This window comes from Ursus arctos, unplaced genomic scaffold (genome assembly GCF_023065955.2).
Source record: "Ursus arctos isolate Adak ecotype North America unplaced genomic scaffold, UrsArc2.0 scaffold_5, whole genome shotgun sequence".
Classification (NCBI taxonomy): Eukaryota; Metazoa; Chordata; class Mammalia; order Carnivora; family Ursidae; genus Ursus; species Ursus arctos.
This window is the reverse complement of record NW_026623067.1, coordinates 89,030,962-89,045,633: the sequence shown is the minus strand read 5'-3', so window position 1 is coordinate 89,045,633 and position 14,672 is coordinate 89,030,962. Positions and strand designations below refer to the sequence as shown.

Genomic DNA, 14,672 nt, shown 5'->3' with positions numbered 1-14,672 from the left:
TGAAGGTCACACAGGTGTGCACCTTCACTGCCACAGCATCTCACATCTTTCCAATATTCCTCTTGTTCCAGAAATTAGTGTTTCATTCCCGCTTCTGACTTCCCCCTCCAAGCCCCTGGGAAGGCCAAGAGAGGGACTGAGCCTTGACCTTGCCACTCAGAATCAGGGATGTTTTTCTAGAAAATAACTGTCAAGTCCACCACAAAAGTCATTGGGCAGCTATGCGAACAGTCATTATTGCAACCTGAAATTAGTCTCCAAGTGCTACTATAACTAGCATCTTCAGAAGCATCAACAGATGGATTTAACACGTCAATATTACAAAACTGAAACCCATAAAACTACCTTCACTATTTACAAAATACCTTGAAGAATGGTAGTTTTTTGTTACTAACAATTTACAATTATAAAATATATAACGTTTATTACTAAAATTCTAAGTTAGGGGATGTATTTAGCCTAGGTTCCCCAGCAAACCGATGTGAGGCAAGGATCAACATGCTGGTGTTTTATTTGGAAGGTGCAGTTAGAGCAGGGACACAGGGACATCCAGCAAGGTGACACAATGCAGTCAGCACACTGGCTACTGTGTCCCAATGAGTTGTAAAGAAACAGCAGGTCATACGGGCAGTTGCATCCACCTGGCACACAGTACTTGTCCCGAGGAGCTGTACCAGGCCATCGTGCCTTGAAGAAGTTCATAGGAAGGAGGGAGAATTCACCTGCCTTGGAACCTACTTCTCCTGTTGCCCACAGGTGAAATCTGGCCCTGCGGTGGTAATTTTCCAGACTCTTAGGCTGCACATACAGTCTCTTCGGCAGTTGTGATGCCATACTCCTCCTCATGAGGTGTTATATCTCATTCAAATCTAGAAGCGGCTGGAAGGGTCAGAAGTTTCAGGTGTGTGTCCGGTTGGCCAAACCGCACGCAGTGGACAGAGCGGGCAATCCAGCTCTCCCGAGTCCGGAAGACTGGTAGACAGAAGGGATCTGAGGAAGCCCAAAGGAGTTGGTCCAGTCACAGTGCCGTCTTGAGTGTTTATCTGTCATAGAGTAAGCCAGATTGACAAGCAGGGATTACAGTGCTGCCTCTCTAAATTTACGGAATTTTACTGCTAATCATTAAGGGCTTTGTCTTCCACTTATATTGTTTTATTGTTCTAGTTGCCAACTTGAAATGGATTGGGCACATGGGGTTTTTCTTAAAACCTATTTTGGCTCCTCTATTTAAATTGCCCTAAAGATTCAAAGAAATATCTACTTTCATCCTCATAAAATCACCTTTGAAACATCCAATTTTAATGGCTTTTGAAATACTTTCTTTTTTTTTTTAAAGATTTTATTTATTTATGTGACAGAGAGACAGCCAGTGAGAGAGGGAACACAGCAGGGGGAGTGGGAGAGGAAGAAACAGGCTCCCAGCGGAGGAGCCCGAAGTGGGACTCGATCCCGGAACACCGGGATCACGCCCTGAGCCGAAGGCAGACGCTTAACGACTGCGCTACCCAGGCGCCCCTGAAATACTTTCAATATAAAAAATTAATAAAACAATTAAAGTGGTTATTATACAGATGTGTATAGTTTTCAAAACTTCACAGAACTCAAGTCTTTCCTTAATATTGAAAGAAATCCCAATTTTACTATCTTTCTCCATGTGGGGAAGAAAAAGAAATGGGTAAAAGGCATAATTCTAGAGCAACATCAAAGAAAAAGGCTCCAGCACTGGAACAGAGTTAATCAAATATGGACCCTTCATTAAGATAGACAGCAGATACACTCCTGTGCTGGGGATGAGAAGGTTGTAGAAAAGAAGGGGGAAAGGATTGAAAAATATGTGAAGAAGAGATAATGAGGACTTAGGGAAAGAAAAGGAAACGAGTTTCTGCACTGTGGGAATGATGCATGAAGGCAGAGGTGGTAAAGAAATTGAGGAGAAAAAGAGGATTTTTTAACACCAGATTTCTGGTGGACTTGAGGCACCTGGGCATCTCAGATGTGGACTCTGGGATTTTACTTATTTTTTTTTTTAAAGATTTTTTACTTATCTATTAGAGATAGAGACAGCCAGCAAGAGAGGGAACACAAGCAGGGGGAGTGGGAGAGGAAGAAGCAGGCTCATAGCGGAGGAGCCTGACGTGGGGCTTGATCCCACAACGCCAGGATCATGCCCTGAGCCGAAGGCAGACGCTTAACCGCTGTGCCACCCAGGCGCCCCGGACTCTGGGATTTTAAATACTCTTGGTGAGTTGGGGTAACCTGTATGAGTAGAGACTACTACTCTGCTTCTAGGATTCAGTCAAGTACATTTCCACATCAAATGCTCAGGCTTATCTCATGTTCTTTGTGGGGATTGAGACCATAAGTCTTGTCGCTCTATTCCTTCTCTGGCTTCTTAGGCTCCTTTGTGGTTTGAGCAATGACAGAAGAACATAATGTGAAGTACAGAATTGTGCTCCTCAACCACTTTGTGGAAAAAGGCAAAATACAAATTATTAGTGAATAAATAAATAAGCAGACAAGTGTCTTTTAATTTTCACAACAATTCTCTTCTGCAGAGCTTTGCTTAATTTAGCATCCTGTTTTCTGACATATCAACAAGTATATGTTGGCACTAACATGCTTGGTGAAAAGACTTGACAGCTGGCACTTTGTTAAATTCAAGAATGACAGTCTTAGCCTACAAGGATCTAAAAACTAAGAACTACTGTTTGAACACGCAAAAATAAAATGTGGTACACAGATAAAAATACTGAGGCTGGTATCTTCAATAACTATGGAACTTTAACCAAGTTAAAATTATTCCCTTTATATTTTTGACCTAATGGAAACCTGGACATCTCATGATACCTTACTTTTTTCATCATCTTCTGTACCACAGGGTCTGGAAAGATAGGTGTTCTTCTTGTTCCCCATTGCTATACCTAAACCATTTCTCCTCCTTTGTCCCCCTAAAATCTCAGCTGTTTTGAAATGTCTGCCATCAGCCAACATGACTTGCAACCTTTTTTTGCTTTCGTTATCTTCCTATCTCGTTATTCATCCAATACTGAAGATTTCAGCATGTTTCAGCATCTTTATTTCAACCACTGATCCTGTCGTCATTCTTAACAACTTCAACTTTCACGTGAATGATCCTATCAACATCCTTGCCTCTAGTTTCTTTGCCATTTCTTCAAATCTAACGATTTCTTCCTCCACTCTTAGTCAACCATTCCCATGGTCATATCCCAGGCTTTATCATTACCATCAGTCACACCACTTCAAAAATACTGATTTGAAACCTCACACTCTCTGCTTTCTACCTCTTGTCTTTTCAGCTCTTACATAAATTCCATGGTCCATTAGGAAAAGCACTGATCTGCATAGTCTCCCAACTCCTTTGCCTTATCTTTTTCTGTTGGACTTGCCAGGTAAAACCCTTAAATTCGTTAAACTCAACTTTTCTTTTACTCCACGTCTGTGTCTGAACTGGTGTCTGGAATGCAATGTACAACAATCGACTGGTCTCCTGTTGAACTTATGACCCAAATCTCAAGGGACCCTCAGCCCCCCACTCTGCAACAGAACACTGTACACTTTCTCTCCTCTAATATCCAATACTCCCTCCTCCCTTCACTCTCCTATCACAGCCTTGCTTCTAATCCACTGAGAAGCTATAAACAATACAAAGAGAACACAATCTTCTCATCATCCAATCTGTCAATCTATATACATCTGTATCCAGTTAATTTCATCCATTTATTCCACAAATATTTTTGAGCACCCACTACATGCAGATGTTATTTTTGGCATGAGGATACAGGAGTGAACAAAACAGATAAACTTCCTAGGAATTTTATGTCCTAAGAAGCTTCTGTTCTAGTGAAGATAAAAAGAAAAGAAGAAGTAAATAAATAAAAGGTCCAGAGTTGATAAATACTAAGGAAGGAAAAAAAGGTAAAGGACATGGGGTGGTGAAGGATGCTATTTGAGATGGATGGTTAGGAAAGGTCTCTCTGACAAGGTAACAAGGTACATAGCCACTTGGAGTTGAGGAAGGAGTGTTTCAGACACAGAAACAGCAAATACAAAGGCCCTCAGCTATGAGTGACAGCAAGGAGGCCAAAGCAAAGTGACAGAGGAGGAAAGTAGTAGATGATGATGGAACCTCCTCATGACCAGGAGTCAGGTTATAAAGAGCCGTGTCAACCAGGTAAGAACTTGGCATTTTAGTACAGGAGAGGTCAGACACAACTGGAAGGTTTTGAGAAATGAATGACAGGATCTTAGTTAAGTTTTAAAAGGATACTCTGAGGTCAGCCTGGGTGTCTCAGTCAGTTAAGCATCTGACTTTTGATTTTGGTTCAGGTCATGACCTCAGGGTTCTGCAACTGAGTCTCACATAGGGCTCCACACAGTGTGGGGCCTTGAGATTTTCTCTCTCCCTCTTCTTCTGCCCCTCTCCCCGCCCTCTCTTAAAAAAAAAAAAAAAGATGCTCTGAATCTTACAGAGGTGAGGATAATGGAAAGAGTCAAAGCAGGGACATGCAATAACAAGTCAGAGCAGTTATTCCAGGGAGAGATTGTGGAGGTTTGGTAGGGATGACAGAGGTATGAAGCAGATGGATAATTTTAAGGAAGAGAAAACAGTATTTGCAGATGGACCGGCTACGGGATGTAAGAGAAAGTAAAGTGTAAAAGTTGACTACAAGTTTTTCAGCTTCAGAAATGGGAAACATAAAATTGCCGCTTCCTGAGGAGGGAAAACTAGGGGAGCAGATTCCTAAAGATGCTCGCAACATTCTGGCCCTGTCCGTGGTACTGAACTCACCTACTAGCTGTCCCCTTTCATTCCAGCTCACTAATCATCCAACTCATCTCTGAAGAAGCCAAAATCTTTTCCATTTCTGGGCGTTTTCACTTTGTACTAGATAGTCTTCTATCTTGAACGCTCTTCTCCCTGATCCTTCAGTGTGAGTTTGGACACAGTAAAGAGGAGAATGAAAGGGGCAGCGGCACACTGGAGGTGATGGTTCAGGGGTGGAGGCAGTGATGAGCATTGGACATGATGGGATGGGACAGGAAGGAGATATTAACTGTAGAGGAACCAATATCTTATTTTACATTTAACAGTGACTAGCATAATACCACCCTTGTTCTCACCAGTACGGGAAGACAAACTCTAATAAAGCATGTCAATCAAATAAGCTTGGTTTTGAAAACTGCGAAACTCATTTTTTGATAGTTCTGTTAATAGCCGCCTCCTACTCCCTGTAGACTCTTAACTGGCAGGGCAAAAAGGAGAGAAGTAGAACTTTCCAATGGAGGAGGAGCCCGAGGATAGGAATAGAGTTTAGGCAAGACAAGAACGGCTCTGTGAAGTTCAAACCAGAAAGAAAGATGCTTATATTTAAGAACCTGAAGTCTCTATAGTCAAGTAGATTCAGAACAGGGCAGCCTCCTTCAAGGGAGGTACCTCGCTCCCTCATTCCTACAGTCTAAAATCTAAGCCTTTCTGCTCACAGATGCCAGAAATTCTTTACAAGGAACAGCCTTTTATTTTACAGTGAATGAAACAGGCTTAAAATATTCCTGGGAGAGATGACAAGCTGAACAAGTTTATACAAAAGATTTGGCTCATGCTAGACTCTCACTAGAAACAGATTTGGCTTACCACAGAAAAGAACGGAGAAAACACCATATATAAAGTAGAAAAGACTTCACATCTTTCACCAGCTCTTTTCCCATTATTGCATCTTTGTATCTCTCCCTGGGATTAAGAATATATGGGGGCAAACCTGATTTAATACCTCTTATCCTTAAAGAGACCTCATCCCTCTGTGCCTCACCTCTCTTCCTGCATTCAAGGCATTTCTCTGCTTCCCACCACAGAAAAACTCTCCAGAGTTGTCTCTGCTTTCTTTCTCCACTTCCTCCACCCACCCCCTTGTATTTGTCAGTGCAACCCAGTCTGGCTTCATCCCAAGAACTCCTCCAAACTGCTCTTATAGAAAAAAAATCAGTAGCCTCCTTGGAGGAGCACTTGGAGCCAAACTACTCATCTTATCCTGTCAGCAGCATTTGATATATTTGATCACTCCATTCTTCAAATAAAATTGATTATTCCATGTCACCATTCTGGTCTGGTTTTTCTTCTACTTTAAAGGCTGCAGAAGTATTGAAATACTTCCTAACTAATCTCTCTGCTTGGATTCTTACCCTTTACAATCATTCCCTCTGCACACAAGCCAGAGTGATGTCTTTATAAATCAGATCATGTCACTCTCCAACTCAAATGTCTTTACTGGCATTCATTGTGCTTAGAATAAATGCAAACTCTTTACCATGGACCATAAAACTCTGGGCGGCTTAGTCTCGCCCTTTTGATCTGATGTCATTTTTCTCTCTACACAGGTCCTTCAAGCACTAGACCAGACTCCAAAGCCTTTGCACTTGCTACTTCCTCTTTCACAAGACCTTCTGACTTCTCAGAGAGTACCTGAGAGGCCTTCCCTGGACACTCCATCAAAAGTGACTACACATACATACACATTTATACATACACCATGAATCATATCACTCTAATCTATTTATAACATTTATAATATCTATGTTATCATTTAATTACTAATTATTTTTTCTTTTTTTAAATTTACATTCAATTAGCCAACATACAGTACCAGAACACAAGCTCTATGACACCAGGGTTTTGTCCATTTTGTACACATCAGTATTCCCAGCATTGTTTACCAATGCCTGGTATACAATAATCTGTGGAAGGAAGGAAGGAAGGAAGGAAGGAAGGAAGGAAGGAAGGAAGGAAGGAAGGAAGGAAGGAAGGAGCTAGTGTTTGCATACAAGGGATGGGTGGCTCAAAGAAAAGATCCCTGGTTTCACAGCTTTGGTTAGTTGAGATTAGAATTGCTTAGTCCGTTCTCTTGTCATTCGAATCTATTGACATTTTTTGTTGTGTTATTGATACTAATAGAGTGGAGAATGCCTTGCCCCCAAGGTAAACGAGGAATGTTCCAAGAAATAATAAGTAAGAGTAAAAGCTTTGGTGGAGTCACTGCAGCAGAGAGTGATGTTTCATGTCTGCTCCTCTTCGCCACTATAGGATACAGAGCTCGTCAAGCTGCCAAAAGGAGGCCTGTTCTTCAAACAGCACAGCATGCCTTTATTTGGGTGATCAATGCTTTGTATTAAACACAATGAGAGAAAAGATTAAAAGAAGAGGAAATGATGAAAATCAGAAACTGGTAGCCACGTGAGCTGGAGTGCACTATGCGCTCCTGAAGGAGAAGCTGGGAGGTCCTTGGGACTGGACGCAGAGAAGTAGAGGGATGTGACTGCAAATTCTCTGCTTTGTCTCTGTGCCTGTAGGGGGACAGTTCAAGAGGAAAGCTTTGCTGGGTCCTTACTCCCCTAGATTCCCTGATAAGGGCACGTCAACACTAGCACAGTCAGATCCATGCAAAAAAGAAGTTGATACCCTGTGATAAAAAAAGGAATGGAATGTCAGCCTCCCAAATTCTCTTTTTGGGGGCATGTTGCCAGGGCTGGAAGAAAATAAAGAGGTAGTATAAATTTTTAGAGAAGTATCATAGCCACAGTAAAAAAAAAATGTGAAATATAAAACATAAGAGTGAGGAACATACCCACCATTGTAACACAGCCATTATTAGCATTTTGGTTCATTTTCTTTCAACTTTTTAAACTCTGAGTGTTTCTTTACATACTCAAATATGGAGAGATAGTTTTGTTTAATTTTCATGAAAAATACCATAAAATTTCATGGATACCTAACATTCACAAGCAGAATATAAAATACTTTCCTAATGCTCCAGTGTCATCAATGACTATTTTTATCACTAGATACTTAGGATTTCTTAAAATTTGCTACTAATATGAATAATTCTGTAATGAACGTCCATGGTTGTACTTTAGTTTAAAATGCAACTTGAATTCTAATTCTGCCATTTAGAGTCCTTGATAAAATCACTTATCTTGTCTGAGGATTATTTCGATTTCTTCATAGATAAAATAGAGATAATAACTGCTATCCACAATTGTTGTGGATCATTATTGTAAGGAGGAAATGAAAATATATGTGAAATCTCCTGGCTCATGGTAGATGTACAGTGCCTTTCCTGAAAGGATTTTCTAAAAGTAAGGTAAATATTTTCTAGCGTTCTATTTTTAATTTTCTGTGTTTTCCCATAAAAATTACTGTAATTGAAACAAACTAAATTTAGAAATATTGGGATTTATGAAAGTGCCAGTCCTACTAAGGAAAAATAAATTTGAATATGGTTTAGTTCCCCTTTTCTTCTAAAAGTGAAAGACAACTTCATCAAAATCCTAAACTATAGCCAATATAATCTTCTTATTTGAAGGTGATCAAAGAGGGGAACTGATATCTGTTTGCATTTATATTTAAATGCTTTCCTTCATCTTTTATGAAGATTGGAATAAGAACTGCACTACTTTGGTTAAGCTCCACAGAGATTTTAATACCAGTTTCTTACATTTATTAACCACTATTGACTTCCGAGGTCACACCTGAGTTATTACAGACCTGGATATCAGCAATGTCCTAATTCTAATTTCTATTAGAAATTAACAAACTGCATCATTCCCTTTTAGTGCTGAGATAGGGAAACTGAAGGAATGCATAAAGACCTGCTTTCTGTTCCTTTCCCTACTTCTGTTCTTGCTAGGAGCTGCACCCCCACCTTGCACACACCTCAACACATGTAATGTAAGAAAAGGAGTTAATGATTTCTCTAGAACAGATAACACCTAAGCAAGACCCAGGTGAGAAGGACTAGATGCAGCTATCATATACATATTTCAGATCACCAGCACTGGACATCTCAATGTCAAGGCCCCCAGGCTCCAAGGCAGAGGGCCCTCTTGGGCCCTCATCCTTGTTCTAGGTGGTTCTTGGAGGCCTGAGAAGACATGTACATCATGATTCTCAATAAAGAAACTCCAGGCCCCAAACGAAGACGAGACTCCCTCCTTTCCTTTCTGAGTCTCCCAGACACTGTGCCTGCATTCTCTCTATATCTTCAATAAACTCTGCTTTCACCTCTTGCTTGCTCACATTTGATTTCTATCCTGCACACAGCCAGGGACCCTCTTGGCTCATTCTGCAGGACCTCTCCAGGTCCCCGGACCCAGCCTGTCAGCATCAGTACCTTTTAGTGGTTTTTATGTGGTCAAGGCAGTGCTTTTCAAAGTACTTTTAAAATTACCAAGAAGGCATGGAAACACAAAGTTTAGTTTTGATTTTGTATTCTTTTTAATTGGGCAGCAACAATTCAGGTGAAAAATTCCCAAACCATGTGAAGTGAGGGGTAGGACTCTGTATACTCTAGAGGCTCTGAAATATCCATTTAATCCTAAAACTAAGTGATCATCTATTGGTTATAAAACTGACTAGTTAGGCATTCAAAAAGCTTGTGACTTTGTAATCAGCCAAATAACAAAAACAAAAAATACTCTTATAAACATTACTACTTTAAATGACCCCAAAAGCAATATAATCATGCTCTGGGGCTGGAATTATAAAGAGATAGCAGAAATCTTAATGCTTTAAGGTTTGGGAAAAAACATCATTGTTGATATTGCTCCAGCAGTATTCTTCCTCTGGATTTGCCTCCCTTGCTGACAAATCATCTTAACATAAGTGAACCCCAGATCCTCACTTTTCTGAAGAGACCAGATGCTTCTAGAAATCTGAAGCTCAAGTGTGTCAGCCCAGTTCTACTCAACATCTTTTTTTTTAGAGTGATGTGCACATCTTCCATCTACTCCCATTAGCTTGTCCTTAAGTCTGTTCTGGGTTACACGGCTCAGAGTTTAAAGGTCCCATGCATGAGTAATTGGGTGGACATGCACAACTTTCCATGACAATGCCCTAGCATTGTTTCTTTTCTGATACTTTCCAGGACCGTCAGGGTTCAGAGAAGGAGTAGATCCATGCACTGGGCTGGTCTCTGATTTTGCGCTGCCTGGCTGGTCTGGACCTGTCCCTGAATATCTGACCATTATGTGACCCTATGATGTATCCCCAGCTGTCTATAACTGATGGGGCCCTCACCTGGTCAGGGGTATAGTGCACTCAGCAGCTAGTGACGGCTGTGGCACATGGGTACTTCATCCTCACTGGAGAGACCATGACCCCATGGGTTACTTAAGCAAGCATGGAAAGAACAGGGCAAGGGAGAAACAGCTCTGAGACAGATAAACTTACACTGAATATCTACCCTAAAGACACTCTTTTAAACTGATAGAGACTCTTAAATGAGGAAAAACTATGATTTCTTTGACTGGAAATTTTAAGTATTTTCCCCCAGATATCCAGGGCACCAGTCTTAGAAAGAATTTTAATTGTCATAGGAAATAGAGGATACCCTAAATTTTTTTGGCAGATAAAAATGTGATAGGTAAATTTTGACACTCATCCACATTCCCCTTCTTAAAAATGTCAAAATTTAAAAGATGATGATGGTGATCTTGGATCTGTTTTATCAATGCAAAAAAATCATTCACAGCTTACAGTACTTTATTATGTATGACCCCTGACACTGATCACAATACCCAAATGTGTCCTCATGTTACTATGGAAAAATAGTTCTAGACTATTATCTAAAAAAAAAAAAAAAAAAAAATCTTCCCAATGACAGCCTGGTATGTTGTGGGGAAAAAAAGCACTGTAGATGTAACAACCTATTTGATACATTTTTCAGAATTCTGCGGTAGAGATAAATATGAGAAGCTTTAACTGAATTTATCTTGTGATGCTGACACTTGCAGCAGAGAAGAAACTGGAATTCCATACACATAGCCATGCCTGGGGTCACTGCATCCCATCTACCACTGAGACAAAGTGCAAAGATTGATATCAAGCATTACACACTCCCCAGCTATTCCTCTTTCTTTGTTAGTGAATATTGTGTGCTGAAACTCATTAAACTAAACTTTTAACAGCATTTGGAAAAGAAGTATGTTGCTTGTGTTCTCTGCACATAGGGAGTATTATTTACCTTTGTTTCACAGTGTGACTTAGACATGCACTCAGTGTCTCTGCCAACAAAGGCTTTCATCCTTTACCAGCTTAGCAAGGAGCAATATCCAGTTTCAGTCTCAGGTCTAGACCATGATCATTCCTACCTTTTTTTGTCTTTTTTTTTTTTTTTTTTGGTCTTTTTTTCTATCAGGACCCAGCTGGTATAAATAGAAAGGACCCAGATTTGGGACTCAAAAGTACTGGGTTCAAATTCTACATGCTATTGTTACTTTGGACATGTCTCTTTTCTAAAACTCCCACAGGGCACTTTGTGTTAACAGGTGAATGGGGCCACACAGTGTCATTAAATGAGAGCACCATTCTTATCAGCATTATACTCATTTACTGTTAAAACTACTGAAGTGGCATAGGGCGATTTGAGGATGCTTACTAAAAAAAAAAAATCGATAATTCAGTACTGAAAATTATTTGAATCTCTTCTAATTAATATCCTCTGCACATAGTCATTCATTTCCTCTCTTTTTGCAGATTAATGGTTTTGGATTTCCATAACTTGATCCTTTTTCTTTTTAGCCTTCTTTCTCCCCTCTCTTCTTTTTTTTTTTTTTAGAAGATTTTATTTATTTATTTGACAGAGAGAGAGGCCATGAGAGAGGGAACACAAGGAGGGGGAGTGGTAGAGGGAGAAGCAGGCTTCCCGCCAAGCAGGGAGCCCGATGCAGGGCTCAATCCCAGGACCCAGGGATCATGACCTGAGCCGAAGGCAGATGCTTAACGACTGAGCCACCCAGGCGCCCCTCTCCCCCATCTTCTTACATTGTCTGGATGGATGCAGCTTTGACCGTCATTCTACATCATACCATAAATATAAAAATCAAAATTTATTGAAATGTTTTTCTCTGTTAATACTAATACTATAGCTTCTCCCCTTCCTCGTAAGCTATGAATCCCGTTTGCTTTGTGGCTGGTAGGCTGTGCTCCTTTGGGCTCTCTCAGCAATCTGGCTGTGGTCCATTGGGTATCACTCCCCAGCTCTGATCATCCGACCTCAGCTTCTCTCAACTTCCATGCTCCCGGCACCTCTCCTCTGGTTACAAGGCCTTTCCCATTCAACTCTCTGAGAAGTTTCTAGTCTCTTTCTTCTACTAGGATATGGCAACATCAGCTCTTCCTGTAAGATTTCCTGTTTCTGGCTAGCTATGCATCTCCTTTTTCTGCTCCACAGCCTCCATACAAAGGGTGAAGATCACTTTAGACCAAGCTGCCCACTATTTATAAAAGCACTAGAGGTTTAAATGTGATCATCTGAGTAGATGGTGTCACTGTAAAATGTGTTTCCTTTCGGGCAACAGCACCTGAGCATGAGCCTAAATTCTCAGTCTCTCTTTCTCCCCCACCTCTCACCACCCTTCACAGCAGCTTGTCTGAATACGGTGTTTATTTTTAAAAAGGCAACAAAATACTGATGAGAGATCAACATAATGAGAGGACAGATAAGCAAGCTGAATTGTGACATATTCCAGCAGCATTTCTATCAACAAAGAAAACAAATCAAACTGCAACAAATAATTCTCTGCAAGAATGTTCAGACTTCCAAGTGGATCTCTGAATGGTAAAGCATACAAATCAGGCCAAGTTTTTAGCATTCCACCCCACTACCTTTTTCTCTTGTAGACACATACTTGTCACAAACTGAATAGAAATATCCCTGTTCCTATTCCAGGAAACCTGGCTTAATAGTTCCTATGAAAATCAATAGGTTTCAATGACAGAATGCTTGAAGAAGTTTCACTTCACTTGACACAGCTTGTTATCTGCAAGCTACTTTCCTTAATGTGTTCTGGGACATCAATTGGGCCCAAAAAGTCTATTTGAGCTACTGATTTATATTCTCCTTTCCATCACTGACCAAAGGTGACCTTGACTTCACTTTTACAGCACATCCATGAGTGGTTAAAAGTGGCTATGGCAACATTTAATAGATGCATATCTTTAACCCAGATGGACCCCAGACATCTCTCTTACATACATCACAGCAAATGAAAAATGAATGGCCCATGGTCAATTTTCTGTGTTCCCAGAGGCTAGGGAGAAAGAGACTAGAGCAGGTAATCCTCAGTTTACCCATTGGGATAAATGGTATTATCTCTATTTTAGAATGGAGGAACCTAGAAATGTCCCCTAATGGAGATGATCTGAAGATTCACCTACCAAGAATTTGGGAGAAGGCCTGTGTATATTCTGTAACTTAATCTAGAACAACCTTTCAAATTCTCCTGCAAATCATAGTTATACACTCAAAGAGTTAACTCATAAGAATATAAGGAAAAATGAATAGATATTAAATACTAAATCATAGAATGATTAGCAAATCACAATGGGTGTTTCTTCAACTAATTGAGAAGAAGATAAAAGGCCTTTTTCATCCTTTAGCATTTATGGAAATTCATAAAAGTCAAAGGCATTTTCTAGTAAATTAAATTATTCAACAAAAATCCTTACAGAAATTGATAGGTAACTTTACATTCTAATAACTAAAATATGACAAAATTTAGACCTGAAACAGCTTCTACACTGTGGATCTATCACACTGCTCCAACGCGAAGAACCAGAATAGAGCCATGAGGTTGAAAGCATTCTAAAACTAGCAATCATGAGCATCTAAGATTTGTTTCTGTAGGAGGTCATAGGATCAGAAATTTTTATTTAGCGCCACATTAAATTTGATTGATAATGGTAGCAAAATATATACCCATTTTTAGCATAGATTTCAAAAGCACTCTAAAAACAATATAATTAATCTTATTCATACAGAATGGCACAGTGTGTCGGGTGCTGCTTACTGCTCAGTTTTAAATGAAGCTAATGAGGACATCAGAATTGCATAGAATGAACTGGGTACTATCATAACATAAAGTGTCTGTGTGGACCCTTTATAATTAATAATAAGAATAATGTTCCCGTTTATAACAAGCTTCCTGGGTATTGAGAAACATTTTACACAAATTATCTCACTTTAAATCTTTACTAGGACACCATGAGCTAGATGTTCTTAAAGACATTTTACAGATGAAGAAACTAAGATGGAGAGACTTATACAATTTGTTGTAAAGCCACACAAGTAGTAAGCGGCGGAAGTGATTCTGAACTCCATCTGTCTGGCTCCAGAGCCCATAATCTCACCCCACAGCTGCGCAGCCATTAAGGAGAGTCAGAATACCTATACGTGCTGAACTGGCACGCTGAGATTGGCTCTCAGACTCACAAATTCTGAATTTGCATACCGAGATTAATTCTTAAGACTCAGTACTGGGTATTTCATGAACGGGCATGGATTTTAGAGTAAGCTGAATGCAATCTCTTCCAAGAGCGAGCCACATAGCTAAAAATTCCATCTCAATTCTAGAATTGAAATATTTGTCTCCAAAATTCCAGGGACACTATAAATGATTGGTGAGCATAATTCTCTTGAATCCCAATCAGTTATTCCTCAATAGGAGCCATACTGATAGGGCTGAAGTGTGATTATTTAGATACACCCTGAAGTATGTACTCCTCAGGAAGAAAGGTAAAAGCAGGTGACTAACTCCAGAACTAGTAACTACATGATCGCCGTGCCATTCTTCAAAAGTTGTGATCCCATTTAACTCAGCAA

At 40.0% G+C, this 14,672-nt stretch overlaps 1 protein-coding gene across 1 annotated transcript in view; it reads right to left on the bottom strand.

Annotated features, from left to right (window-relative positions):
- Positions 1-14,672, bottom strand: part of CAMK4 (calcium/calmodulin dependent protein kinase IV) — a 210,150-nt gene that overhangs the window by 90,609 nt on the left and 104,869 nt on the right. The gene's annotated exons all lie outside the window — the stretch shown is intronic.